This window comes from Phyllobates terribilis, unplaced genomic scaffold, assembly GCF_046119375.1.
Source record: "Phyllobates terribilis strain yellow unplaced genomic scaffold, ASM4611937v1 Scaffold_391__1_contigs__length_1789467, whole genome shotgun sequence".
Classification (NCBI taxonomy): domain Eukaryota; kingdom Metazoa; phylum Chordata; class Amphibia; order Anura; family Dendrobatidae; genus Phyllobates; species Phyllobates terribilis.
In genome coordinates, this window is record NW_027363151.1 from 892,265 (window position 1) to 917,638 (window position 25,374).

General features: G+C 46.8%; 1 protein-coding gene and 1 pseudogene across 1 annotated transcript in view; one reads left to right on the forward strand and one right to left on the reverse strand.

Moving 5' to 3' along the window:
• The window catches only part of LOC141224344 (uncharacterized), an 859,055-nt gene that overhangs the window by 201,596 nt on the left and 632,085 nt on the right, over positions 1-25,374 (reverse strand). The gene's annotated exons all lie outside the window — the stretch shown is intronic.
• Positions 17,758-25,374, forward strand: part of LOC141224340 (uncharacterized) — a 76,695-nt pseudogene continuing 69,078 nt past the window's right edge.

Here is a 25,374-nt window from a genome sequence, read left to right on the forward strand (position 1 = left end):
ATGCCCCCATTATTTCCCTTGTGCAGTATGTATGATGCCCCCACACAGTGTAATGCCCCCATTATGCCCCTTATGCAGTATGTATGATGCCCCCACACAGTGTAATGCCCCCATTATGCTCCTTATGCAGGATGTATGATGCCCCCACAAAGGGTAATGCTCACATTATGCCCCTTATGCAATATGTATGATGCCACACACTGTGTAATGCCCCCATTATGCCCCTTATGCAGTATGTATGATGCCCCCACACAGGGTAATGCCCCCATTATGCCCCTTAAGCAGCATGTATGATGCCACACATAGTGTAATGCCCCCATTATGCCCCTTATGCAGTATGTATGATGCCCCCACACAGTGTAATGCCCCCATTATGCCCCTTAAGCAGCATGTATGATGCCACACATAGTGTAATGCCCCCATTATGCCCCTTATGCAGGATGTATGATGCCCCCACACAGTGTAATGCCTCCATTATGCCCCTTATGCAGGATGTATGATGCCCCCAAACAGTGTAATTCCCCCATTGTGCCCCTTATGCGGGATGTATGATGCCCCCTCACAGTTTAATGCTCCCATTATGCCCCTTATGCCGTATTTATGATGCCCCCACACAGTGTAATGCCCCCATTATGCCCCTTATACAATATGTATGATGCCCCCACACAGTGTAATGCTCCCATTATGCCCCTTATGCAGTATGTATGATGCCCCACACAGTGTAATGCCCCCATTATGCCCCTTATGCAGTATGTATGATGCCCCCCACACAGTGTAATGCCCCCATTATGCCCCTTATACAGTATGTATGATGCCCCCACACAGTGTAATGCCCACATTATGCCCCTTATACAGTATGTATGATGCCCCCACACAGTGTAATGCCCCCATTATGCCCCTTATACAGTATGTATGATGCCCCACACAGTGTAATGCCCCCATTATACCCCTTATGCAGGATGTATGATGTCCCCACACAGTGTAATGCCCCCATTATGCCCCTTACGCAGTATTTATGATGCCTCCACACAGTGTAATGCCCCTTATACAGTATGTATGATGCCCCCACAGAGTGTAATGCTCCCATTATGCCCCTTATACAGTATGTATGATGCCCCCACACAGTGTAATGCTCCCATTATGCCCCTTATACAGTATGTATGATGCCCCACACAGTGTAATGCCCCCATTATACCCCTTATGCAGGATGTATGATACCCCCACACAGTGTAATGCCCCCATTATGCCCCTTACGCAGGATGTATGATGCCCCACACAGTGTAATGCCCCCATTATGCCCCTTATGCAGTATGTATGATGCCCCCCACACAGTGTAATGCCCCCATTATGCCCCTTATGCAGGATGTATGATGCCCCCACACAGTGTAATACCCCCATTATGCCCCTTATGCAGGATGTATGATGCCCCCACACAGTGTAATACCCCCATTATGCCCCTTATGCAGTATGTATGATGCCACACACAGTGTAATGCCCCCTTATTTCCCTTATGCAGTATGTATGATGCCACACACAGTGTAATGCCCCCTTATTTCCCTTATGCAGTATGTATGATGCCCCCACACAGTGTAATGCCCCCATTATGCCCCTTATGCAGTATGTATGATGCCCCCACACAGTGTAATGCCCCCATTATGCTCCTTATGCAGGATGTATGATGCCCCCACAAAGGGTAATGCCCACATTATGCCCCTTATGCAATATGTATGATGCCACACACAGTGTAATGCCCCCATTATGCCCCTTATGCAGTATGTATGATGCCCCCACACAGGGTAATGCCCCCATTATGCCCCTTAAGCAGCATGTATGATGCCACACATAGTGTAATGCCCCTATTATGCCCCTTATGCAGTATGTATGATGCCCCCACATAGTGTAATGCCCCCATTATGCCCCTTAAGCAGCATGTATGATGCCACACATAGTGTAATGCCCCTTATACAGTATGTATGATGCCCCACACAGTGTAATGCTCCCATTATGCCCCTTATACAGTATGTATGATGCCCCACACAGTGTAATGCCCCCATTATACCCCTTATGCAGGATGTATGATACCCCCACACAGTGTAATGCCCCCATTATGCCCCTTATGCAGGATGTATGATGCCCCACACAGTGTAATGCCCCCATTATGCCCCTTATGCAGTATGTATGATGCCCCCCACACAGTGTAATGCCCCCATTATGCCCCTTATGCAGGATGTATGATGCCCCCACACAGTGTAGTACCCCCATTATGCTCCTTATGCAGGATGTATGATGCCCCACACAGTGTAATGCCCCCATTATGCCCCTTATGCAGGATGTATGATGCCCCCACACAGTGTAATACCCCCATTATGCCCCTTATGCAGTATGTATGATGCCACACACAGTGTAATGCCCCTATTATTTCCCTTATGCAGTATGTATGATGCCCCCACACAGTGTAATGCCCCCATTATGCCCCTTATGCAGTATGTATGATGCCACACACAGTGTAATGCCCCCATTATTTCCCTTATGCAGTATGTATGATGCCCCCACACAGTGTAATACCCCCATTATGCCCCTTATGCAGTATGTATGATGCCACACACAGTGTAATGCCCCCATTATTTCCCTTATGCAGTATGTATGATGCCCCCACACAGTGTAATGCCCCCATTATGCCCCTTATGCAGTATGTATGATGCCCCCACACAGTGTAATGCCCCCATTATGCTCCTTATGCAGGATGTATGATGCCCCCACAAAGGGTAATGCCCACATTATGCCCCTTATGCAATATGTATGATGCCACACACAGTGTAATGCCCCCATTATTTCCCTTATGCAGTATGTATGATGCCCCCACACAGTGTAATGCCCCCATTATGCCCCTTATGCAGTATGTATGATGCCCCCACACAGTGTAATGCCCCCATTATGCTCCTTATGCAGGATGTATGATGCCCCCACAAAGGGTAATGCCCACATTATGCCCCTTATGCAATATGTATGATGCCACACACAGTGTAATGCCCCCATTATGCCCCTTATGCAGTATGTATGATGCCCCCACACAGGGTAATGCCCCCATTATGCCCCTTAAGCAGCATGTATGATGCCACACATAGTGTAATGCCCCTATTATGCCCCTTATGCAGTATGTATGATGCCCCCACATAGTGTAATGCCCCCATTATGCCCCTTAAGCAGCATGTATGATGCCACACATAGTGTAATGCCCCCATTATGCCCCTTATGCAGGATGTATGATGCCCCCACACAGTGTAATGCCTCCATTATGCCTATTATGCAGGATGTATGATGCCCCCTCACAGTTTAATGCCCCCATTATGCCCCTTATACAGTATGTATGATGCCCCCTCACAGTTTAAAGCCCCTTATGCAGGATGTTTGATGCCCCCACACAGTGTAATGCCCCAATTATGCCCTTATACAGGATGTATGATGCCCCCACACTGTGTAATGCCCCCATTATGCCCCTTATGCAGGATGTATGATGACCCCACACAGTGTAATGCCCCCATTATGCCCCTTATGCAGGATGTATGATGCCCCCACACAGTGTAATGCCCCCATTATGCCCTTTATACAGTATGTATGATGCCCCCTCACAGTTTAATGCCCCTTATGCCGTATTTATGATGCCCCCACACAGTGTAATGCCCCCATTATGCCCCTTATGCAGTAAGTATGGTGCCACACACAGTGTAATTCCCCCGTTATGCCCCTTATGCAGGATGTATGGTGCCACACACAGTGTAATGCCCCCATTATGCCCCTTATGTAGTATGGATGATGCCCCACACAGGATAATGTTCCCACAGTACCGCTTGAGATCCTGCAGTTGGAATAATCCCGCTGCAGTTGGTTTTCCCTCTGCCTGCTCCCCTACATGTATACTCTCGAGCATGTATACATGCATGTAGGGGAGCAGGCCTTACTAGATCTCGAGGCTTTGTACAGTAATATTCCGCATGATGATGATATCAGAGGAGTAAGACATTTCTTGATATCGAGATCAATAGAGTGTAGCAGACATAATGACTTCATGGAGGATCTTCTAAAATTCATTCTTACTCATAACTTCTTTCTTTTTGACAGGAAGTACTTTCACCAGCTCAGGGGTACTGCGATGGGGAGCCCCTGTACCCCCTCATCTGCTAATCTATTCCTGGGCTGGTGGGAGGAAACCAAAATACTCAGGGATGATTATAAGTGGTGTCAACCATATATTAGGGCATGATATAGATATATAGACAACATTTTTATCATCTGGTCAAGGACGAGTAAACAATTTCTTGAATTTGTCAGGGAACTCAATATCCATAGAGTGGGCCTTAGATTTATATCAGAGTTTAATTATTACCAGTTGCCTTTCCTGAATGTACCAATCAAGAAAGTACGGGATGGGAGCCAGGGCTGTGGAGTCGGTAAGCCAAACCTTCGACTCCTACTTCTAAATTTCCATGACACCGTCTCCGACTTCACGACTCCGACTCACTCATACATGGCTCATGTTTAAGTGATAAATTTACAGTAGGACACATTTTTCTCAGCTAAAAGTCTAGACCCATAGATCAGGAATAGGACAGACATTTATAGGACATTTCATAACTTTCCCAAATTCTTATGAAAAAATATTCCTCACAAACTGCATTGAACTATTGTACCCAATTTATTATATATTTTAGGCGTCGGAGTGGGTCCCTTTTATACCGACTCCAACTCCGACTCCACCAAAATGGGCACCGACTCCGACTTCACAGCCCTGGTTTGGACCCTAGGGACACTCATCTACCATAAACTATTAAAGTGGGATAGCCACCACCCCATCCTCCTTAAAAAAAAAACAAAAAAAAAACAATATCCAAGGGCCAATGTTTACAGTTGCGAAGAAACTGCTCTAATGTCACAGATATTAATATACAGGCAATAGACATAAACACCAGATTCAGGGAAAAAGGTACCCACAGTACATTTTGGATTCCGCACGATTGTTTGCAGAAAAACAGAGAGAGACACTCCTCCATACCTAACCAAGACACCAAGAAAAATATGGGATAACACAAGTAATAGGAACTTGTGACAATCAGAGTGACCATATCTTTAATATCCTCAGAAAACACTAGGATGTACTTGTGGCCGACCTGGACCTGAGGGTGCTGTGTGATCTACTCCCACAATAACTTTCAGAAAGGGTTGGTCAATTAGGGACCGTTTAGTGCATAGTTTCTAAAAAAAAACCTGCACCCAAGGGGACATGGCAAGATAGAAGAATCTGTGGTTTATTTAGATGTGTAGAAAGTTGTACATGTACAGTGCTGGCCAAAAGTATTGGCACCCTTGCAATTCTGTCAGATAATACTCAGTTTCTTCCTGAAAATGATTGCAATCACAAATTCTTTGGTATTATTCTCTTCATTTAATTTGCTTGCAAGGAAAAAGCACAAAAGAGAATGAAGCAAAAATCAAATCATTGATCATTTCACACAAAACTCCAAAAAAGGGCCGGACAAAAGCATTGGCACCCTCAGCCTAATACTTGGTTGCACAACCTTTAGCCAAAATAACTGCGAACAACCGCTTCCGGTAACCATCAATGAGTTTCTTACAATGCTCTGCTGGAATTGTAGACCATTCTTCTTTGGCAAACTGCTCCAGGTCCCTGATATTTGAAGGGTGCCTTCTCCAAACTGCCATTTTGAGATCTCTCCACAGGTGTTCTATGGGATTCAGGTCTGGACTCCTTAGAAGTCTCCAGTGCTTTCTCTAAAACCATTTTATAGTGCTTTTGGAAGTGTGTTTTGGGTCATTGTCCTGCTGGAAGACCCATGACCTCTGAGGGAGACCCAGCTTTCTCACACTGGGCCCTACATTATGCTGCAAAATTTGTTGGTAGTCTTCAGACTTCATAATGCCATGCACACGGTAAAGCAGTCCAGTGCAAGAGGCGGCAAAGTAACCCCAAAACATCAGGGAACCTCCGCCATGTTTGACTGTAGGGACCGTGTTCTTTTCTTTGAATGCCTCTTTTTTTTTCCTGTACACTCTATGTTGATGCTTTTTCCCAAAAAGCTCTACTTTTGTCTCATCTGACCAGAGAACATTCTTCCAAAACGTTTTAGGCTTTCTCAGGTACATTTTGGCAAACTCCAGCCTGGCTTTTTTATGTCTCGGGGTAAGAAGTGGGGTCTTCCTGGGTATCCTACCATACAGTCCCTTTTCATTCAGACGCCGACGGATAGTACGGGTTGACACTGTTGTACCCTCGGACTGCGGGGCAGCTTGAACTTGTTTGGATGTTAGTCGAGGTTCTTTATCCACCATCCGCACAATCTTGCATTGAAATCTCTTGTCAATTTTTCTTTTCCGTCCACATCTAGGGAGGTTAGCCACAGTGCCATGGGCTTTAAACTTCTTGATGATTCTGCGCACGGAAGACACAGGAACATTCAGGTCTTTGGAGATGGACTTGTAGCCTTGAGATTGCTCATGCTTCCTCACAATTTGTTTTCTCAAGTCCTCAGACAGTTCTTTGGTCTTCTTTCTTTTCTCCATGCTCAATTTGGTACACACAAGGACACAGGACAGAGGTTGAGTCAACTTTAATCCATGTTAACTGGCTGCAAGTGTGATTTAGTTATTGCCAACACCTGTTAGGTGCCACAGGTAAGTTACAGGTGCTGTTAATTACACGAATTAGAGAAGCATCACATGATTTTTCAAAGGGTGCGAATACTTTTGTCCACCCCCTTTTTTAGGTTTGGTGTGGAATTATATCCAATTTGGCTTTAGGACAATTCTTTTTGTGTTTTTTTCATTGAAGACAAATTAAATGAAGAGAATAATACCAAAGAATTTGTGATTGCAATCATTTTCAGGAAGAAACTGAGTATTATCTGACAGAATTGCAGGGGTGCCAATACTTTTGGCTAGCACTGTAATTGAATGAGACCATGTAAATCTTTCTCGAGTTCCTCTACAGGTGAAACCTTTTTCCAGAGGGATTATTCCAACTGTAAAACCTCAGGACTTGTATATGTGGCCACATGCCCCTACCTCCTAGATTATGTATGCACTACCAAGAGGCAATCTAAGAGGAGTGTGGAGGGGGCATTTGGGCGAAATACGCCATGGTTGGGTGTCACGGTGTGTCAGAGGTGACAGACAGTCGCCCTGCAGGGGTTTGCAAGTGATCTCCACGTTTGGCAATGCAGACATCTGCCTAGATGGGAGGCTGTGTTTAGGACCCAGATTCTACCTCCATTTAGTCTGGGTGTATATATACCTGGTGTGTCTATGTTGGCATCGCCGGGTATACTCATTTCTACTTGGAACTTGGCTGAAGCAGCATCACGTCCTCTTTGGAGTCTTAAGGCCGTGTGCCCTGTTGGAGTTTCTTCTAAAGCGAAGTTGTAATTCCCCTGTGTTGTCTTCCCCTTTTGTCTTTAGAGTGCTAGCGGAGGTAGACTAGTGCTCATCTCCTTCCACCCCCAGCTATAGCCTTATGCCAGGGATAGTTGGGCGAGGCATGTGATGGGCGACAGCTGTGGAGGCTGTATAGGGACGTTAGGGAGAGACAGAGTGATGCTAGTCCAGATTAGGAGGTCACCTCTTCCCCCTTTTCCCTAGTATCTGGGATCCCTTTCCCTTTCTCTTCTGTGTTGCACTCACACGTGGCGTGACTCTCTGCGTTGCACTCACACCTGGCGTGACATCAGGACACCCCATTAGTGAGACACGTGAACAGTGCACATTGAGGTGAAACAAGAGACATCTCCTTTTGCATCATTGAAGTGGTTAAGCCCAATGTGATAGGTGGTGATCTTAATAGATGTATCCTCAAAAAGGAAAGTGAGTGGATTTCCAGACTGGATTCACTAGGCCCTAAGGGACTGAATGAGCAAATTTCCTATGCCTGTTTTGTATTACCCATTCCGGATTACATTTTATACTCTACCCATTGCTATTCAGTTCCCTGTGAACGAGGTTCACATATTGTTTTACTTCATCAAGAGATCTGAGCTTCTATATCAGAATTATTTCTTATCAGTTATATCCCAATTATACTATTTAGTAACTAACAAGTGTGGTGTTCCTTGTGTATCTCTAATTATGCAATAGGGGTCAAATATGACCATTTAGGAGTATACTGTGGGCCACCATCCCATATATTTTGTAGTGATAAAGTAGATCCACATGCCGATTGCATGATGGGGGGATGTGCAATACTTATTTTTAGTCTCCCATGATACTGATCTCAGAGAGAGGATTTTTCTGTTGGTGGAATGCAATCCAATACCATATGCGCTCTGGTGTGGAACGCAGACATCTGGGCATGCACAGTTGTGGATAATGATCCTAGATGGAATGATAACTACGGGCATGTGCAGTCACAGGTACGAGTGGCGCGACGGCAATCAGTTTATCTGGTGTTTCAGCATAAAGCACGTCACTTCCCGACATGCACATTAGGTGATGGACATTATCGGACCTCTAGCTCATGAGAAGTAGCGTAGGCGCAGTATATTATTGTAGACAGACTCTATTCTGTATATCCTGTGAAAATTCACCTCTAGGAATGGGAATGAGCCTCCTAGTCTGGGAGGGATTTTGGATGAAGTGGGATATTTAAACATGGACACCTGGCTATTAGGCACACTATGCTGAACATCATGAATTATCATCCCTCTATCAAGCCTCCTAATGAACCTGTTGGGAAACTGTGTTGAGGCGGATTATTGAAACATTCTCTGAGTACCATACCCTTTCCTTTATACATATTGTAGGGGTTTTACTTACTGGGGCACAATGGGAGGAAAACAGGAGGCATGTTCCTTTAAAATTTCATGTGGGTTTATTACTTCATAAACCCAGAAGCCAAACAGAAAAGCAAATGGCCTTTAGATCAGGCAAACAAAGTAAATGTCCTTAGCAGGTCTCTGCTCAGCCAGGCCTGTGTGGCACACAAGCTGGGGTAGCGTCCAGTGTCCTGGCTTAGTCTGAAGACAAACATACACAGTAGGCCTTCTACCTCCAAACATACAGACCATGCGCCAAACAACAGCCTTCATTTTATAGGCTGTTAACCACACCCAGAGGTGAGGTATGTGGGTAGCTGGACTCACCCATTTTCTCCTAGCTACCTGTAACCCGGCTCCCAGGTGCACCAAACGATCCTCTTAGTGCTTATGTGCCCTAGAGAAACACTCTGGGTTACATCACAGAGACCAGCCATCTCTGTGACACATACCTCTCATCGACTACGCGACCATTTGCCACCTTACATACCCCCCCCCTCTGCCTAAAGCCGTGGGCTTGACACCTTTTACTACCAGACAAGGGATTCTCGAGAGAGCATCGACATTACCATGTAGCTTCCCTGCTCTATGTTCTACAGGGAAGTAGGAGTCCTGTAGGGCTACAAATTCGAGGGTGACTCTGGCATTTTTTAACTTTTTTCCCTCATCCATCTGAGTGGAGCATAGTTGGATAATAATCTAAATTTTCGACCTAACAGATAGTACGGTAAGGTGTCCACTGCACACTTTATAGCAAAGCGTTCCTTCTCTATGACCGAATAATTTTTTTCGCTGGAGGACAGCTTTCTACTCAGGTAGAGGACTGGGTGCTCCTCCCCGTGTATCTCCTGGAAAAGGACTGCTGCAATCCCGACATTTGAGGCATCTGTCTGGAGTATAAACTCTTTATTGAAGTCCGGGGCAACCAGGACCGGTTGCCTACACAGAGCCAATTTCATCTTTTGAAAGGACGTCTCCGCCTCTGCAGTCCACTTGGCCTTGGCTGATTTTGTCCCTTTAAGGAGGTCAGTCAGGGGTGCGGCCATCATGGCGAAGTTTGGGATGAATTTCCTGTAGTATCCCACGATTCCCAGGAAGGCTCTGACTTGCTTTTTCGACACCAGTCTCAGCCAATTTTGGATTGCTTCTACTTTAGTATTTTGGGGTTTTATCTCAACTCTACCCACTACATATCCGAAGTACTTGGCTTCTTATTTCCCCATGCCACATTTCTTCGAGTTTATTGAAAACCCCACCTTCCTCAGAGCATCAAACACAGCCTGAATCTTTTCCAGATGACTCTCCCAGTCTGGACTGAAGATAGTATTGTCCAGGTATGTTGTGCATATTTCTTATGGGATGCAAGGATGCAATCCATAGCTCTCTGGAATTCTGCAGGGGCCCCTGCAGTCCAAATGGCATTCGGGCATACTGGAAGCATCCGTCGGGCGTAGAAAACGCAGTCTTCTCTTTGGCTACCTGTGCCATGGGGATCTGCCAATATCCCTTCGCAGATCCAAGGTGGTTATGTGCCTTGCTGGCCCAAGCCTCTTGATCAGCTCGACGACGCGTGGCATTGGATATGCATCAAATTTGGTAACCTCATTCAACTTCCGATAGTCGTTGCAGAATCTCCACTCACCATTGGGATTTGGGACCAAGACGATCAGGCTCGACCAACTGCTCTTGGATTCTTCAATGACACTGAGCTTCAGCATACAAGCTACCTCTTTGGATATCAACTCTCGTCGGGCCTCAGGTATCAGATAGGGCTTCAAGTTCACCTGCACATGTGGCTCCGTCAGAATCTTGTGTTCTGTGACCCTTGAGCAGCCCGACAATTCCGAGAATATATCTCTGTTCTTCTGCATCAACTCCCGACACTGCTGTTTCTTGGCCTTCGTTAGCGTTTCCGCTATTGCGACTCCTCCAACGTCACCTTCTAGCTTGCCCAGCAAGTAAGGAGCTTCCACAGACTCTCTGTCTTGGCACGGCTTGATGAGGTTGATGTGGTATATCTGGTACGGCTTACGTCGTCCCGGTTGATGAACCTTGTAGTTCACTTCACCCACTTTTTCCACCATCTTATACGGCCCTTGCCACTTGGCCAAGAACTTACTTTCCACCGTAGTTATTAGCATGAGGACGCCGGTCTCTCGGATTGAATTGCCTCACTCTGGCTGACCGGTTGTAGACTCTGGCATAAGCTTCTTGTGCCTGGAGGAGATGTTCTTTTACGATGGCCATCACCTTCACATTCCTCTCCTGCATCAGAGCAACGTGCTCAATGATGCTCCTGTGGGGCGTGAATTCGGCTTCCCAGATTTCCTTTGTGACATCCAGAAGACCCCGCGAATGTCAGCCATACAGAAGTTCGAATGGCGAGAACCCTGCAGAGGCCTGTGAAACCTTTCGGTTGGAGAACAACAGATACGGTAGGAGACAGTCCCAGTCTCTACTGTCCCTTTCTATGTCCTTCCTCAGTATACTCTTCAGAGTCTTGTTAAACCTTTCGACTAGGCTATCTGTCTGAGGATGGTATACTGAAGTCCTCAGTTGGGAGATTTGGAGGGCTTTGCATAACTCCCTCATCACCTTACTCATAGAGGGAATTTCCTGGTCGGTGAGTATCTCCCTTTGGTAAGCCTGTTGGGGATAAAACTCACGGGATATATTCTTTGCGGAGGAGTTTCTCAGTGGAATCACTTCAGGATAGCGTGTGGCATAGTCCAGGATAACCAATATAAATTGATGCCCACGAGCACATTCAACCAGGGGACTGACCAAGTCCATAGCAATTCTCTCGAACGGCACTTCAATAATGGGCAATGGCACGAGGGGACTTCAAAAGTGAGAGGTGGGGGCGGTTAACTGGCACTTGGGGCAAGACCTGCAATACTAAAATATTTCCCGGGCCAATAGAACCTTTGTAAAAGATAATGCCTTACCAACACCAGATGCAGCAAGCCTCCATGACAAAGGCGGGGCCAGCACATGTGCAAAATACTGATGCAGACAGCCACTCACTAACCTACCAATTCATGGAGGGGGTGGCTGTGTAGTATTATACATGCACACCGATGGAGTCTGCATAGGGCGCCAGTCACACAGATATGTGCGATGCACAGTTTCTGGCTTTCAGCTTGTTGATGACGCCCATACTATTAGATCAGGTGGGTCTGCCCAGCACTATATTAGTGCACCCCTACAAGACAGACGCCCCAATTCACCCAGCCAACACTAAAGAAGCCTGGCCGCATCCTGCAAAAAAATGTGCAAAAAAGATGAAAAATAGTGTAGAAGATAAATACACCACATGAGGTATTGGTCGATATTTTGGCCAAAATACACAAGCTCGCAACCCAAACGTCAAGGGTCCTCATACTTGCGAGTCCTAACACTAAACATTAAAAATGGTGAACATTGGACATAATTTCAAAAAACATCACAGTAAGGCTGTATGCCCACTATGCGTTTTTTAAGCGTTTCCGCAGCGGCAATTCCGCTGCAGAAGTGCTTAAAAAACGCTTGGTAGAAGGTCTGCCATGTTCCCCAATGATAATCCCATGTGCTGTGCACATGCTGCAGAAATTTCCGCTGCGGATTATCATTGCGGAAAAATCCGCAGCACTACCAATTATTTTGCGTTAGCGCGGCATTTTCGCCGCCATTGACTTACATTGGAACGCATGGAATCCGCATCATAGCATCTGATGATGCGGAATCCATGCGTTTCAATGTGCGGATGGTACCCAGGTTTGGAGAAGAGGAGACTCTCCTCCGGACCCGGGTACCATAGAACCTATTAAAAAAAGAATAAAATAAAAAATATACATTATACTTATCTTCTGATGGCCCCCGGTGTCCTTAGCAATGCTTCTCCGCTTGCCGGTAGCTCGCGATGGTCTGAAAAGGACCTGCCATGATGTCAATTAGTCATGTGATGGGTCACGCGACCGCTGACGTCAGCAGGTCCTTTAGTCTACCGCGAGCTGCCGGCAAGCCAGGACGCATCGGATAAAGACACCGGGGGCCATCAGAAGGTAAGTATATATTTATTTTTTATTTTTTACCATTCTTTCGGTCACCCTATATAAATCCATGCCGGTTGAATGTATTTATATAGTGTGACCAAGTTGTCAAGCACTTTCCAAGTGATGCTAAAATGGCTTGGAAAGCGCTTGACAACCCGCTTGCGGAAATGCATGTGAAGAACGCTTCACTTCCGTACAATCCACATGCGTTTTTTCTGCCAGGGAGATGCCGAAATACTCAGGAAAATATCCGGAGCATTTCTGCATCGTGGGCACGTGACGGCGCCTCTTGAGAAAGAAGAAGCGAAACGCGCGTCGGGGCGCGTCCTTTACTACCTGCACTTTCTGTGGCTCCCCTGGGATCTGGCCGACTGTTCTATACTCAGGTTTCTCCCCTTCTGCTTGCTTGGGTGAGTGCCATGTACTAGACTCTAGGTGCATCCTGGACACTGCAATCTACTATATATTGGTGCCTGATATGGGTGCATTTTTTATTTATTGCTTTAAGTCCTTGTCAGTCACTAATTATTGCATTAGACTCCATATACTGTTTTACTGACTGTATTGGATTTCCCGCCCCACAATGGGGCTGTTTCCCTCTCAATGGAGGGTTTTTGATTGATCTATCTATGCACCCATATCTGGACTCCTTGTCCTCCTGTTAGATGTACCTGCCAGGGTCGGATATCCCACTGTATGATCTCCAGGAGATGCCTTAGTTCTGGCACCTCTTTTTACCTCATTGCTGTGTTATCTCCATATGACTTTTAACACTTTGTTAATGTATTTTTGAATAAAATTGCTGTCTGTTTTGCCATATTGCTCTCTTTGTTCTCCTTTTTTGCATCTGATCAACGAGTAGGCAATATGAACCTGGTGTCTGATTCATTGTTTTCAGCTCCAGGGTTCGTCTTATATTATGCATTTGGCCAGTTTGTTTCGCATCGTGGGCACATAGCCTAAAAGATAATGCCTTACCAACACCAGGTCAGATCACCAATGCACTTCAGGATGCGGCAAGCCTCAGTGATAAAGGCGGGGCCAGCACATGTGCAAAATACTGATGCAGACCGCCACTCACTAACCTACTATTTCATGGAGGGAGTGGCTGTGTAGTATTATATATGCACACCAATGGAGTCTGCATAGGGCGCCAGTCACACAGATATGTGTGATGCACATTGTCTGGCTTGCAGCCTATTGATGACGCCCATACTATTAGATTAGACGGGCTGCCAAGCACTATATACATGCAAGCCCACAAGACATATGCCCCAATTCACCCAGCCAACACTAAAGAGGCCTGGTGGGGTATTTATCATGTGGTGTATTTATCTTATACACTATTTTTCATCTTTTTTGCACTGTGCATCACACATATCTGTGTGACTGGCACCCGCCCTATGCAGACTCCATCGGTGTGCATGTATAATACTACACAGCCACCCCCTCCATGAATTTGGTAGGTTAGTGAGTGGCTGTCTGCTTCAGTATTTTGCACATGTGCTGGCCCTGCTTTTATTATGTAGGCTTGCTGCATCCTGCAGTGCATTGGCAATCTGACCTGGTGTTGGTAAGGTATTATCTTTTACTGTGATGTTTTTTGAAATTATGTCCAATGTTCACCAATAGAACCTATGCACGATCCGTTCCTGCGTTTTTTCAACTCCCAGATGTCCCCCCAAGACATGTGAATGGGCCATGTCCAACACCTTCCGTGTAAAAGGCCCCAGCACTATTAACTGCTCCACACTCTCCTCCCTCACTTTCTTGACCCGGTACAACAACTCCTTACTCATCATAAAATGGGGAAACCTTGTGTCAGCCCCCGACTCCTGTGCATCCCCATTTATAATAGTGACATTATTAAAGGCTTCCTTCAGAGTTAGGTCCCTATGTTGGGCAGACCCAAAATTCTCGCTGGTCACCCCTAACTCTGGAATGGCAGACTCATGGGGCACTACCTCCTCATCCCCCACAAGGACGCAAAAAGGAAACCTGTCTGACTCTGGGTGTGGTGATCCCTCATTAGGGTTAATTTTTTTCTTATCTGAGCCAGCGAACCCAGAACCCTTCCCCCACAGATCCCAAAACAAGCAAAAGTCCCAGCCTATAATAATAGGGTGCAACAAGTCCTGAACGACGCCGACCTCGTGGGACTCTGTACCGTGGGCCATTTCAATGTCCACTCTGGCCCGTAGGGTAGTCTTTAGCATCACCATGAATGCACTGAACGCCGACTTTTTTCCCCGGGATAATTTGGAGAGGAAGGGTGGCCCTCATAAGGATCACCAGTCTAGCAGTGCCGTTACCTCCCATCTGTTCACCTTCACGTGACATGCTTGTGGCCCCTCGCTGGTTGGACAGTTCACACTGTAGGCCGGATAAGCATAATATGAACAACGTTGTCCTATGCTGCAGTCCAACGGCTCAAGGGTCAGGGGACAATGGGCAGCTATATGGCCTGGGCCGGGGCACCTCCAGCAAACAACATCACCTGTATGGACCTTGGGCACCACCTCCCTCGTCCATTTGGACCTTGGAAGTCCCACCACCTTTTGGGCCTCCACCCCCTGTTGGGAACTCCAGTATGTAGTGGGCTGCCTTCCCAAGGAACCTTCAACCCCCTGGTATCTCTCGATCAGTCCGACCAGTTCATCCGCATACCGGGGATCACCCTGGGCAACCCAAGGCTGTATGGGCCTCGGCAGGGAGTGCACAAACCAGTCCATCACCACCCACTCTACCAACTGCACAGGCATTGAGGCCTCTGGCTGCGCCACTTCTGGACCAGGTGCAGCAGGTCAAACATTTGGGACGGAGGTGGTTTGTTCCGGTGATAAGAACCCGCTGTGCCCTGATAGTCATTGTCAACCCCAAGGGTGCGAGAATCTCACTTTTTAGCTTGCCATACTCTTTGTTATCCTGCAAAGCTAAATCATAGTACACCTACTACGCGTAATTCTGGGGCTCTCCTAGTCAAGTATGGCAACAGTACCTCTGCCCATTGCTCTTGTGTAAATTTCTCCCTCTCGATGACCCTTTGAAACACCATCAGGAATGTCTCAACGTCATCCCCCCAGGGTCATTTTCTGCAAAGCCCGTCATACCGCCTTCCGGACCTGGGGTTGGAGCGCTCATCCTGCCCTGGATGGCGGTTGCCAGAAGCTGCATCTGCTGATGTTGTTCCTGCTAGTGCTGCTGGATCTGCTGTAACAACAGCCTGTTGGTCTCCTGTTGATGCTGCTGCGACTGGACCTGGTGTTTCAGCTGGTCCTCCATTTTGTCTGGCGATGCTTGCTGGCTTGCGACAGACTTCACCCAGGGCATGCAGTCCATCCTGTAGCAGTCACACGTCTCTGCTGGGAACGCTGCCCGCAAGTCTAACACTAATTGTGGAGGTTTTACTCACTTGGGTGTGACAGGAGGAAAACAGGAGGCATGTTCCTTTAAAAGTTCATGTGGGTTTATTGCTTCATAAACCCAGAAGCCAAACAGAAAAGCAAATAGCCTTTAGATCAGGCAAACAAAGTAAATGTCCTTAGCAGGTCTCTGCTCAGCCAGGCTTGTGTGGCACACAAGCTGGGGTAGAGTTTAGTGTCCTGGCTTGGTCTGAAGACAAACATACACAGGAGGCCTTCTCCCTCCAAACACACAGACCATGTACCAATCAACATCCTTCATTTTATAGTCTGTTAACCACACCTAGAGGTGAGGTATGTGGGTAGCTGGACCCGCCCATTCTCTCCTAGCTACCCGTAACCCGGCTCCCAGGTGCACCAAACGATCCTCTTAGTGCTTATGTGCCCTAGAGAAACACTCCTGGTTACATCACACAGACCAGCCATTTCTGTGACACATGCCTCCCATTGACTACACAACCATTAACCACCTTAGAATACCTTGATACATATCTGGTTTTATGATTACCCCACGGCTGATGAAAGGGAATCTGTCACCCCTTGGGACTTATCTGACCTCTAATATTGGTATACAGGTGATAGAAATGTGAATCTATGCATACCTGTATGCCTCATATTAGAGGTCTGTTTGCTGTGAAATGGCTTTTTATTCAGTGAAGATTCTGATGCTTGCTGGCCGTGGGGTAGTCGGTGGAGTGGATTCCTTTTAATAAATACTCACTTAGCCCCATTCTTCGTGCAGATACTAATGAATCCAGGACCTATGAGATTTTTACCATATGATAGTTGGATAGTTAGGGGTGTATCATCCATAGCAGCAGCCCACAGGGCCACTATGGTGCCCGTGAAAAAACACAGAATTTGAGCTTGGTTTAAGTTGGTATCCATGCAGCACATAAATGCATATTTACTATGGCCATAAATCAGAAAAAAACTATAAAGAAAAATGATCATAAACCCTGCTGTAAATAAATAAATAAAACCAAAAGTGCATTTAAATAAAATAGGGTTCTTAGTAACACTGTTTTTGAGCATGAAAGCTATCCCACCATGGTAAAATGAACCCATTCGGGATAGTCCTACACTGTTTAATATTAAAAACCTTACCATGTATCAAACTTCTGTGTGTGAATCAGACATGAGATCTAACGTGATAGAAGATTACAGTCCGGGGAAGACGGGAAACATTCATATAGACGGCCGGTGGAGATGTAGTCAGTGAAGAACTCTGGCTAAATATGTTTGTAGAGCCGTAGTAGAAGATGAAGATGTCGTCGTCCTTCTCATGAAGTAGTTATTTCTCATGTCACGTGTAATGAATATCTCCTGCAGTATTGCTAATGCCGATTGTAGTGTCGGTAAATGAGACGAGAATTAGCTTTATGGAAGATGAGTCTTTGAGAAACGTGTTCAGCTACAGACTCCAAGGAAGAAACTGCTTGCTGTATGTGGCCTAAAATATATAGGTTTTATTACTAGATGTAAAGCAGAAAACTAAATACTGTAAAATAATATATCTCCTCATATGTTTCCCCTTATTATCTCCAGTAATTGTATTATTACTCAATATCAGATCCTCTCAGTGAAGATCTTCTACTTAAGAGAATTTTCCTTATGGACCCATCAAAGATGAATATGAATAGAGACAAGATGGCAGAGAGGATATTAAACCTCACCCTAGAGATCCTCTTCCGTCTTACTGGAGAGGTGAGAGATTCTGATGACGTCACATTACATCAATTTTATCTATGGGAATAACAGATGGACAGAACTGGAGAGGTGAGGACTCTGGAAATGTCTGGAGTGAGAGTTATTAATGTGTCTTTCCCTAACCAGGGTTACACAGTAGTGAAGAAGACCTCTAGTGAGCGCAGTCAGGCCCCTGTGTCTGAGGGATGGGGAAGACCTCTGAGCCCAATCACTGGGCCTCCATCTCACCCCCTGATACATGAGAACATCAATGATCAGAAGATCCTAGAACTCACCTACAAGATGATTGAGCTTCTGACTGGAGAGGTGACACTGCTGGGAATACTGGGATATTATACAGTAACACTATGAAAGGATCGGGGGGATGACTGTATCATTGTATGTGTCAGGTTCCTATAAGATGTCAGGATGTCGCTGTCTATTTCTCCATGGAGGAGTGGGAGTATTTAGAAGGACACAAAGATTTGTACAAAGACGTCATGATGGAGGTTCCCCAGCCCCTCACATCACAAGGTAATAGACTGGACTAAATACACACGGCCTATAATTATCTGTATGTAAAGAATGAATTCAGTCCCTGTATGTGTTTCCTCCAGATCTATCCAGTAAGAGGACAACACCAGAGAGATGTCCCCATCCTCTTCTTCCACAGGATTGTAAACAAGAAGATCCCAATGTTCCTCAGGATCATCAGGTAGATGGAGAGAAGGTGTCATGAGATCTCCCCTATGATGTGTAGACGGCTGTGAAGGTCTTGTGCTCAGTCTTGTTTTATCCACCAGTATTATATGTTTTATACTTGTGTAATGAGAACGGTGGAAATGGCAGGATTAGAGCTGATCGTAGATGTGACTTCTCCATCTGTTTGTGACTTTTACAATATTTTGTTTCAGGGTGAAGATCTGACCCATATTAATGCTACAGAGACATATGTGAGGGATGATGAGCGGTGTAAAGAGGAGATTCCTACATATGACTACCCAGGTGAGTAGTAATCACTAAATGCAGAGAAGTCACAGATTCTTCTCAGTCACCGGCTGTGGCTGCTTTATCAGTGGTGTAGTCCGGCCGTATCACAATCGTGTGATCACCATTTTGCCTCCAGACCACAACATTCTCTTCCACCCAAAACTGTTCAAATGATTTTGGGCATTGAAACCCTTTTCCATAGAACTTACAGCCTGGAGGATCCACCTACTCCCTGTGATTAGGAGACGTTACCTGCCCAGATCTGTAAATCACAAAGCCAGAAAATCACTTAAAAAAATATTATGATAGGACTGTAAGAGAAAGCGGAGGGTAATGATGCTGTTGGCTTCCTAGAACCCTGATATCTTATTGGATGAATCTACCTTCTCTCCCTTCTGTGCTGCTGAATGTCCTCATATGGTCCCTACAAGACCAGGTCCAGTGTTTCTGGCCAAACTTTACTTTTATGATCTACAACATTAAATGTGCAGTGAGGCCAAGTGTGAATTTCTGTACAATAACAGCAGAGTTTCCCTTTATACTTTTCAATTTCTTTTAAAACTGACTAACTTCAAACCGGATTGTGATTAACTAAACAAAAATAACATTACACCTGTGCCATGATATATCTCTAAGCTAAATATGAGACCCCTCATCTCTGCACTATTATAAAAAGTTCTCTTTGAACATCTAATATTTCTTCTTGAAACTCATCTGACAGAAAATATTGTCCCTTAAGATAGTTTAGATTGCCAAGAGCCCCCGAGCCCCATACTCTAATTACCCCAGAGAGGTTTCACCACTAGTTACTCACTACTTACTGATGAAGACTGTTGAGTTTGATTATTTCAGTAGATGTGTTATTGTCCGTACTCACAGTTTTTGACTACAGTAGTTAGTTCCCAAAATACTCTGATTTAACCCCTTCCTGCAGCCAGTTTTGTGTTCCTATCAGGGCCCATTTTTTAAATCTGACGTGTGTCACTTTATATGGTGATAACTTTGGAATTCTTCACAAAGGATAATAAGAAACAGATGGACCTTACAAATTATTTTCCACCTTTTCTTGAATCCGACAATACCCTATATACGGTTGTATCCTACTATCTGGGCACATGGCCGGTTAAGAAGGGAAGGAGCGCCATTTAGCTATTTGAATGCAGATTGTGCTGGGATAGTGTGCAGACCCAATGTATTGGGGGCACTGTTCATAGTCACCTGGCAGCTCAAAAGATGGCTACCACGAACAGGCTTGGCGCTATCTACTCCATTTTCCAGATCCCAGGGTTTGCCTTGCTCATCATCCTTTAACACCTCTACATGGATTTGGACTTAGACAGAGACCCCCTAAGCTTGGGCCACAGTGTTACCTAATGTTCTGTGGTGTGAGATGGCAAGAAGAATAGTCAGATAGCCGGGTCAGAACATGGAGGTCAGAGAAAATACAAAATCACACAAAAGCAGTCAGTAAACGGGCTGAGGTCACAACAGGACACAAATACACAAGCCGGGAGCGGAGCACAGAGGACTGAACCAGAGGAGAACAAGGCTGTATCTGGCAGCTTCCGGCAATATGCTTCCAGCTTTAGTAGGGTGCGGTGCTTTCCAGTTGGCTGAAGCAGGGAGCAGATTACTGCAGCTGGACAGCACACACACCCATACTGCCAGACTGGATGGTACTACTGGTCCCAGGCACCCTAATCTTACTGGCTGGACAGAGCCTGCACCACCCAGAACTTCTGGTTCTGACGTCTCCTCCATCACCAGCGCCGCCTGCAGGATGAATAAGGCGGCTCCTGGTGAGAGAAGCAGACGTCGCAGGAGCAGATCCCAGAGGAGATGGGACCCACCATTTACAGAAGCCCTAAAGTGACTCCATTTTGGAAATTATAACCCTCAGTGAAATAATCTATAGGAGTAGTGACTATTTTGACTCCACAGGCACTTTCCGGAAATTAGCACGCAGTGGATGTTGGAGAGTGAAAATTACAAATATATAATTTTATTACCCAACACATAGTGCCCAGATTGTGATCCAGGAGACACTCACCATCAATTAAGTGGGTTCTTCTCACTATAGTAATGTCAAATACATGGAGGCTAAATGTGGTTTGGGCGCACTGCAAGGCTCAGAAGTGAGGGGAGATTTGACTTTGGGAGAGTGGATATTGGTGGATTGGTTTATGGAAGCCATGTTGCTTTTCAAAAGCCTTTAAGCCACTAATAATGTGGAAGCCTCTGGTTTTCCATTGACAGATGATGGACCTGAGTGGGGACTTGCTTTTTGTGAGATGAGTAGAAGTTTTTATTGATATTATTTTTGCCTACATAACATTGTTTGGTGGCTTTTTATTCCACATTTGGGAGGCAGAATTAACAAACAGTTGGACACTACGATCCACTGGTTCATCCTATGAGGTTTTCTATTAGACTGTGAACTGTTATTGTCTTGGTGAATAATGACGGCTAACATAAGGCAAAATTTAAAAAAAATCACAGAAAAAGATACAGCCTTACTAACACTAAATCATATAACAAATGCACTAGCAGGATGCCACAGACCTCCATGATAAAGGGGGGGGCAGCGCAGGTGCAAAATACTGGTGGAGCAACCACTCACAAGCCTACCAATTCATGGAGGGGGTGGTTGCCTAGTATTAAAGATGCACACAGATGAAGCTTGCATAGGACGCCAGTCACACAGGTAGGTGTGATGCACAGTGTCTGGCTTAGGATAGTGATGATGCCCATATTATTAGATCAGGAGGGCTGCCCAGCACTATATAAGTGCACCCCACATGGACAGACACCCCAGTACACCCAACCAACACTAAAATGCTAGTGCATTTGTTATCTGATTTGGTGTTGGTAAGGCTGATTTTTTTCTGTGATATGTTTTCTTGTTAAATAATGATACTTACTCTGTCACCTCATTGGGGAACACAGGACCTTGTGTGTTATGCTGCTGTCCAGTAGGAGGCGACACTATGCATAATCTGGAAAATATTAACCGTGGCTCCTCCTCTGCAGTATACACCCCTGAATGGCATCAGCCTTCTCCAGTTTTTGCTTAGTGTCGCATAGGAGGCACACCTAAAACGTTTACTCCGTTTTCACTGATGGGATTACAGATAAAGAAAAGTGGGTCTAGTGCGAGACTCCCGGCATGGCTCCTTCCTCGGCCCCTTGATACAGGGTGCACGGTTGAAGTCGAGATGGCTATTCCCCATGTCGCTTCTTCCCCAGCCCCTCGTGTGCTGGTTCGAAGTCGAGACCCCCCTCCTTCCCCAGTTCCTTTCGGTTTCTGGGTTGAGGTCGAGACGAGGATATAGCCCCCTGATGGTGACAGCCAACCTCCCTAATCCCCCCCTGGGGTTATTAGGTTGAAACGCCTCAGGTAGGGCCTGTACAGGCACCAAGGACCCCAGCCCTACTGCGGGCTCCTGTCGGGGCCGGGGTAGCACAGGCAGGCATGATACAACAGAGGCACAGGCCTTCCTGCGCCCTGTTTCTGCGGCAGCACCAGTTCTATGGTGCCTCAGGGGGACTCTTCACAGGTTCACAGGGCCCCCCCTTTCTCTTCTACCCCACCGCTACCCTGCCTTTAAATCCGGGGAGGTCTGGTTGTCTGGTTCAGATCCAGCCCCCCTCCCGGACTTCTGCGCCGGCCTGGAGTCCCTTTGGGCATCAGGCACCCAATTTAGGCCGCGACTTCGGCCTAGCCGAAGCCGCCACCTCCTCTCCCCGGCCCGCCCCCCAAATGACAAATATTACACTTTACAGTGTCATAGAGGGGGCGGATCGAGACTGAAAGGGTGCGATTTTACACAGTTCTGCCACCCTTTCAGCTCTCCGCCCCCCTTCTGTCTTAACTTTACTCCGGCGGCCATTATCTGCTGCAGAATAAGGGACACAGCCAGTCTCTGAGGGCCACAGGACTGTGGATCTTTGGCTCTTGACCTAGGGGCACACTGGTGGGATAAGATCACAGCTGGAGTTCTTCCTCGGCTGTGAGTCCATTATTCCTTATAGGCTCCTCTGCATAGCCTCCCCTGTTGGGCCCTCTGCATAGCCACCCCAGTGCACTATGCCGGGGTCAAGGTCCAAGAGAACCAGGCAAGACTGCTATTATACACTCTGTACAGCCTGCAGCAATACTCTCCCCAGCGGCAGCATGTATCCGCACTGCCAGGACTGCATCCAGACTACTGTGCCACAGCCCCAAGAAGCCCCTTCCAATGCTTCGGTGTCTAATGCCATGCTGGAATGGGTCACTCAGATGTCGCAATCTATGACACAGTCTATAGATAACCTAACTTCCACATTGCTTCAGGCTCTGCAGAGTCATGCCTCGGCTATGAACGCTACCCAGCAAAGGGAAAGCTTGACTCAGGGACATGTCGACCCAGACACATCGAGGTCAGGACGCAAGCGGACCCACAGGTCATGTTCATCTGCGTCATCCCATAGCACACGGTCATCCCCTTCTAGGGAGACATACCGTAGTTCCAGATCATCTAGACCGTCCCCTACCAGGGACAAACAATACAGTTCTCCGCAGCGATCCCTGACCAGAGAAGGCCTCCACCCCGGTTCACCCAGCAGGAGACGCCTTAGCGATACACAGGATTCAGAAGGCATCTGTGATTCCGACTCAGACAAGGAAACTGAAGGGTCCCTGAACCCAATTTCCCCTAGCAATAGAGCGCTAGTTGAGGACGTAATCTCGTCCATCCATCAGGTGCTGGACATTTCTGATCCGCCCCTGGAGGCACCACAACACAAGATTTCCTTTGAAGGAGTTCTGAAGCCGCCTAAGGTCTTCTTTGACCACCCAGAGCTTAAGTCGATCCTTAAAAAGCAGTTCTCACAGCCTGAGAAGAAGTTTACCAATCGGAAATATCTGGAAGAGCGGTACCCCTTCCCACAGGAGACCACCAAGGAATGGACAGATCCACCCAAAGTGGATCCCCCAGTCTCTAGGCTAGCAGCACAGTCACTCCTTTCACTGCCAGATAGCTCAATCCTCAGGGATGCAGCAGACCGGCAGGTAGAACGCATGTCTCGTTCAATTTTCGAGGCTGCAGGGGCCTCGCTGGCTCCCGCGTTCGCTTCAGTTTGGGTTGCCAAGGCCATCCTGGCTTGGGCCCAAAATTTACAAGCTGGCCTCCAAGTATCTGTTCCTGAGCTGTCTGACCAAGCGGTTCAAATAGCAGTTGCATCTGATTACATGCTTCATGCCGCTCTGGATTATGCAAGGGGTGCAGCGGGGATAGCATCAAACGACATCACGATTCGGCGTATCCTCTGGCTGCGGGAATGGAAAGCAGACGCAGCCTCAAAGAAGTTCCTTACACACCTCCCGTACCGCAGTGGTCGACTTTTTGGTGAACAGTTGGACACGATGATATCCAACGCCACCGGGGGTAAGAGTACCTCTCCTCCCCCAACTGAAACCCAAACGCACTTACAATAAGCATAACCAAACTCGATTCCGATCCTTTCGGAACTCTTCGGGCTGGTCCGCCTCACGGCCAGCACAAAATAGCAATCGCCTCCCATGCAGGGACAACTCGCGGCCGACGCAAAAGTCGGACAAGACCTGGCAGTCAAAAGCAGGCCAGTCAAAGTCCAAAGTAGGAAAACCTCAGACCTTCTCCTCATCATGACTCACTGACTCCGAAAGACACCCCACCTGTAGGTGGCTGACTTTTGCTCTTTCATCAAGTATGGCTGCCTATTACAGAAGACAGGTGGGTCAGGGAACTAGTGTCTTCGGGATACAAGATAGAGTTCACTTCCAACCCACCAAACAGACTCTTTATTTCTGTTCCCCCAAAACCGCCACACAAGGCTCGTGCCTTCCGCCAAGCGGTCTTCTCTCTTCTTCAAGCAGGAGTCATAGTACCAGTCCCCGCGGCCGAGCGCTTCCGAGGGTTCTACTCCAATTTATTCGTAGTCCCCAATAAAGGAGGCGGTGTATGGCCCATACTGAACCTAAAGCAGCTCAACAAATATGTACGGGTACGTCACTTCCGCATGAAGTCCCTTCGGTCCATCATTGCGTCTATGAAAAAGGGAGAATTTCTCGCCTCCATAGACATACAAGACACATACCTGCATATACCAATTGCGCCTGCCCATCAGAGAGTTCTCAAGTTCGCAATCGACCAGGACCACTACCAGTTCGTGGCTCTCCCGTTCGGACTCGCCACGGCTCCCATAGTGTTTACCAAAGTCATGGCAGCCACCATGGACGTCCTGCACTCCAGAGGCATAGTAGTCATTCCATACCTGGACGATCTACTTATCAAGGCTTCCACCTTCAAGGACTGCGAGCTCAGCGTCTCAATCACAATCGACACTCTGTCGCCTGGGCGGGTTAGTCAACCTACAAAAGTCATCACCAACCCCGAGTCA